Source organism: Zingiber officinale, chromosome 6B, assembly GCF_018446385.1.
Source record: "Zingiber officinale cultivar Zhangliang chromosome 6B, Zo_v1.1, whole genome shotgun sequence".
Taxonomy (NCBI): Eukaryota; Viridiplantae; Streptophyta; class Magnoliopsida; order Zingiberales; family Zingiberaceae; genus Zingiber; species Zingiber officinale.
Genome location: NC_055996.1, coordinates 30,048,910 through 30,054,748, shown reverse-complemented (window position 1 = coordinate 30,054,748; position 5,839 = coordinate 30,048,910). Strand labels below are relative to the sequence as shown.

Below are 5,839 nucleotides of genomic sequence, written 5' to 3'. Positions count from 1 at the left end.
CCTCTGGCACATTATCCAGCACCGCCTCAGTGGCAGGCTTCTGCCCAGCCACAGTAGCCGCTGGCAGCGTTACCACCTCCTCCTCCTCCAGAGACTGGACGTGTTCATGCGATTACCAGAGAGGATGCGCAGCGAGCCGACAGATCCATTTTCCGCGGTATGATGTCCATTTATGCATTTTCCTCTGATATATTGATTGATACTGGTAGCTCGCACTCTTTTATATCCCGTACCTTTATGCGGGAGATTGGTAGATTACCTACTTTTAGACTGCAGCGATTGATCGTCTCCCTACCGTTCGGTGATACTTTAGACGTCACCCAGGAGGTCAGAGGTTGCCCGTTAGACTTTGGCAACATGATACTTACGGTAGATCTTCTAGTATTGGAGATGGTCGAGTTTGATATCATTCTTGGTATGGATTGGCTGTCAGTATATCATGATACCGTTGATTGCCAGACGAGGGTGGTCACCTTCCGACCTCCGAATCAACCCTCGTGGAGTTTCACTGGCATCAGAGATGACGGCATCTCGATTATTTCGACGATTCAGGCGCAGAAGCTGCTGTCTCACGGCTATCACAGTTTCCTATTATCTCTGATTAGTACTGAAGACAGCAGTAGTTCGCAGCTCTCTGAAGTTCCTGTGGTCTGTGAGTACCCGGATGTGTTTCCAACGGAGCTACCAGGTTTGCCTCCTAGAAGGCCAATGGAGTTCACTATTGAGCTAATTCCGGGAACCGCGCCGACATCGAAAGCTCCGTATCGTATGGCACCAAAAGAGTTGAACGAGCTGAAGGTTCAACTCCAGGAGCTTCTAGACAGGGGATTCATTCGCCCTAGTGTTTCTCCATGGGGTTCTCCTGTATTATTTGTCAAGAAAAAGGATGACACTATGAGGCTATGTATTGACTATAGACAGCTGAATGCAGTTACTGTTAGAAATAAATATCCTTTACCACGGATCGAGAATTTGTTTGATCAGCTCAGAGGTACATCAGTGTATTCTAAGATTGATCTGCGATCCGGATATCATCAGTTGAGGGTCAGAGACTCAGATATCCAGAAGACAGCTTTCCGTACGAGATACGGTCATTATGAGTTTTTGGTAATGTCATCTGGGCTTACCAATGCTCCAGCGGTGTTTATGGACTTGATGAACCGCATTTTTCTTGAGTATCTGGATCAGTTTGTTATCGTTTTCATTGATGACATATTGGTCTATTCGCATTCCGAGGAGGAGCATGCACATCATCTTCGCATAGTCTTGGAGATTCTTAGACGACATCAGCTGTATGCGAAGTTCAGCAAGTGTGCATTCTGGTTATCCTCAGTCGGTTTTCTGGGACATGTGGTTTCTAGCATAGGTATTTCAGTTGATCCTCAGAAGATCGAGGCTGTCACCGGTTGGGAGCAGCCGAAGTCAGTTCAGGAGATCCGTAGTTTTCTGGGATTGGCCGGATATTACCGACGTTTTGTCGAGGGTTTCTCGCGTATTGCTATGCCGCTGACACGCCTTACCAGGAAAGGCGTGAAGTTCATGTGGTCCGAGGATTGTGAGACCAGCTTTCAGGAGCTAAAGTGGAGATTAGTGTCAGCTCCAGTTTTGATTTTACCTTCTGGAGAGGACGGATTTGTACTCTACACCGACGCTTCTCTACAGGGTTTGGGTGCTGTTCTGATGTAGCACGGCAGAGTAGTCTCTTATGCTTCTCTTCAGCTGAAGGAGCATGAGAAGAACTACCCAGTTCATGACCTGGAGTTAGCTGCCATCATCTTTGCTCTGAAGCTTTGGCGGCATCATTTATACGGTATTACATTTGAGATTCTCACTGATCATAAGAGTCTCAAATATATTTTCACTCAGAAGGAGCTTAATCTCCGACAGAGGAGATGGATGGAATTCCTGAAGGATTACGATTGTACCATTAGCTACCACCCGGAGAAAGCTAATGTGGTTGCAGATGCACTCAGCAGGAAGTCCAGAGGGACCTTGGCTTGCCACCGAGTTTCAGTTACAGACTTGATTCAGGGTTTCTCTGAGTTAGATCTTGAGGAGCAAGGACCGACAGAGCAGGGTATTCTTGTTACTATGGTTGCTCAGTCGTCGATCAGGATGAAGATCCGAGAGGCTCAGGCTGGTGATCAACATTGTCAGTTCGTTGGCAGCCAGATAGCTTCTGGGCAGCAGACCGAGTTTACACGCGACGAGGAGGGTATTATATACTTCCGAGATAGATTATGCGTACCTCAGTCTCATCCGGTCTTACAGGAGCTACTCCAGGAGGCACACCGCTCTCGATTTACGATCCATCCAGGAGGGACCCGTATGTATCGAGACTTGAGGCGTTCCTACTGGTGGAACGGCATGAAGAAAGACATCGCGGATTTCGTAGCTAGATGTCTTGTTTGTCAGCAGGTGAAGGCTGAGCACCAGAGACCTGCAGGGTTACTTCAGCGGATTCCTATTCCTGAGTGAAAGTGGGATCACATTACCATGGACTTTGTGGTAGGGTTGCCGAGGACACGATAAGGTCATGACTCGACTTGGGTAATCATTGATCGATTAACCAAATCTGCGCACTTTTTAGCGATTCAGAGAACTGATCCCCTAGATCGATTGGCAGATCTGTATTATCGGGAGATCATCAGACTACATGGTGTTTCGTTGAGTATCATTTCGGATAGAGATCCACGGTTCACGTCTCGTTTCTGGCAAAGTCTGCAGCAGGCCTTGGGCACACAGCTCCGTTTTAGTACAGCTTTCCATCCGCAGACAGATGGACAGTCAAAGCGGACCATTCAGACTTTAGAGGATCTGCTGAGGTCATGTGTTATGGATTTCGGAGGCAGTTGGGAGGACCATCTGCCATTGGTAGAGTTTGCCTATAATAACAGCTTTCATTTGGCTATCCAGATGACACCGTTTGAGGCGTTGTATGGTAGACCTTGTCGGACACCCGTCCTCTGGGATGAGGTTGGAGAGCCCCAGTTGTTGGGATCTCATAGAGTTCAGCAGGATGCAGAGTTGGTCTGTACTATCAGACGGAGGATGTCAGAGGCGCAGGATCGCCAGAAGAGTTATGTTGATCGGAGACGCAGACCACTAGAGTTCTCTGTTGGCGACCATGTATTTTTGCGAGTTTCACCCATGAAAGGGGTGAAGAGATTTGGCCTCAGAGGTAAGCTAGCTCCGCGGTACATTGGCCCTTTCGAGATCTTGGAGAGGATCGGAGCGGTAGCTTACCGACTCGCACTACCACCGTCCCTGTCAGGCGTTCACGATGTATTCCATGTATCGATGCTGAGGAGATACGTGCCCGACCCGACGCATGTGCTGGCAGATATCCCAGTTCCAGTTCAGCCAGACATTACTTATGAGGAGGTTCCAGTACGGATTCTTGACCGGAAGGAGCGTCAGTTTTAGAACAAGACTATCCGGCTGGTTAAAGTCAGATGGCAGCATCATTCGGATGAGGAGGCTACTTGGGAGCTCGAGGATACTATCCGAGCTCGATATCCCCATATTTTTACTTGAGGTATGTGAATTGTTTACCGTTCAACATTTATACTTTGTATCTGTTGTTGGTACTTGCTGATGGCAGATAATGAAATTTGGGGACCAAATCTTTATTAGTGGGGGAGAATGTAAAATACCGAAAAATAGGAGAATATTAATAAGGGAATTTTCTAGAATTTTTAGAAATTTTTCGGGAATTTTTCGGAGCTCGTACGGACGAGTCAACGAGGATAAAAAATGGGGCCCAGAAAAACCTGTTTAGGCTACCCTGTTTTAATGAGGAAAAGTTTTATTTCCTTTTCCTTTTTCTTTTCTTTTCTTTTTCTTTTTCTCTTATATTTTTTCCCGTGCTCGACACCTTCTCCACGCGCGCTCGTTTCCTCGCCGCGACCTTCTTCTCCTCTGTGCCCTAACCGGCGCCGTCGACAGTTTTCCCCCTCTCCCTCGCGATATAACCCCTCGACAAGGATTCTTCTTCTTCTCCTCTGCCCGACGCTGAACCAAATTCTTCTTCTCCTACCCGAGCAGAAACCCTCCTCTGCCTCCCGATTCTTTCCTCCTCCTCTGGTCAGTCGAGACACCGCCGGCCTTCACTTCTCTCTTCCCTTACTGTGCCATGCCCTAGTTCAGGTTCACAGCTGCCGCCGCACCTCTGCATCCAGCACTGTCGCCGGCCGCCAGTTCCGACCCAGCACTGTCGTCGACCTTGTGCCCTTTTAGGCTGTGCCCTAGCTAGTCACTGACCACCGCAGTGCCGTCAGCCTCTTCTAGTGCCCGAGCATTTAGCCGACGCTGACGCACAGTACTTCTTCGCCACCAGAAGTCAACAGAGAGGAAGAAGTGTATCAAGTTGGTAAGGCATCATGTTTCATTTGATGATTGAGATGTTATGTGATCAATTCATATTTTTCCCCTTGCTCACCAGAGACATTAGGTTGTTGAAGTAATTTGGTTGTGGAGTCTTCTTCCGGCAGCAACCATCTGTGATTGAGAATCGAACAGAAGGGAAGAATTACAAGAGGTGAGGTTCTGTGCACTGGGGTATTCGGTTGGTGGATTTAGCTTTTGATGTGGACAAGTTAATCGATGGCCAGTTAAGGTTGATTAATAATTAGGGTTTTCTTAATTGAATTAGGGGTTTGATTTAGTTATTTGATACATGTTGAATAACTAAATTATATGTGTTAAATTAGGTAGGTTAATGATTTATGGTTTAGGGGTTTTCCCTAAAATTGTTCTAAAAGATTTTTATTTGGCTATTCATTTAATTTGTAGCTAAATAAAAATGTATGTTTGGTATTACAGGACTTTGACGCGAGACGAGTATCTCAGAGTCGGAATTGGACCTTTCTTTTGTCGAAGGCGGGTACTTTTGACTTATGTCATTTGATATACATAGTAGTGAATTTAACAAGTTGCATTAATTATGTTCCTTATTTGTTTCGGTTAGTCACTACCCAATACCTGTTATATGATTGATTGATTGCTTGATTTGCATCTCATGTATACTTTACCTGCTTATACATGTTTATAGGGGTAGTGATATACCATACTTTACCATGTTCAGGACCTATGTTTTATACCTTCTGTGTATCTTTGATTTGATTCGATTCGTTGAACTATGGTGCACTTTTATATACACATGGATTAGGTCAGGATATTTTGTGGTTAGTGTCATGTACCATTTGCATGATTGCATGCTGTGTGATAGTCCACTCCATTATTGTTGAGCACATCGCTAGTTACATGGATCTGCACACACCACCACTCATGGGTTAGTGGTCGATTCAGGCAGAGTGTGTTGCAGTAGAAACTCTGTTAGGCACCGTTGGTCCGCTTATGGGTAGTGTGACACAACGTGTTATCCGGCAGGGATTCCTCCCCGTCATCGTGTACTGGGAGTTGAGAGCATTGCGCTCCCCCATTTATGATTTGGAGTAGGAGGATGGGTGTACTCCGACAGCATCCCGTCCACTCAGTCACTCATCAGGAGTAGTGACGACAGAGTGCACGGTTGTCACAGCCCTACCCACTCGACCTCACTTTTGTGTGAGATGGTTGACTGGCGTCAGGGGTGACCAGGACGCATCATTGGCATCATATGCATGATGCATTTATTGCTTGTGTTTGTGTTTGCTGCATTTTTATGCTGCATATTGTTTGGATACCTATGTTTGACATGCATACAGGATTTCTATATCACTCGGACTGTTTGTCCTTATACCCAGGTCCTGGTTAATACAGATTCTCTCCTGTTTACTTCAGATGCATTTTTATCCTTATTATATCAGGAGACTGTACGCATGATTAGTGCTAGGTG

At 46.2% G+C, this 5,839-nt stretch overlaps 1 long non-coding RNA gene across 1 annotated transcript; it reads left to right on the top strand.

Moving 5' to 3' along the window:
• The first annotated feature begins 3,881 nt into the window (after window positions 1–3,881).
• Window positions 3,882–4,865, top strand: LOC121990045. Its single transcript, XR_006114423.1, has 3 exons — window positions 3,882–4,372; window positions 4,445–4,540; window positions 4,825–4,865. It is a non-coding gene; the product is annotated as an uncharacterized LOC121990045 (long non-coding RNA).
• The last annotated feature ends 974 nt before the right edge of the window (window positions 4,866–5,839 follow it).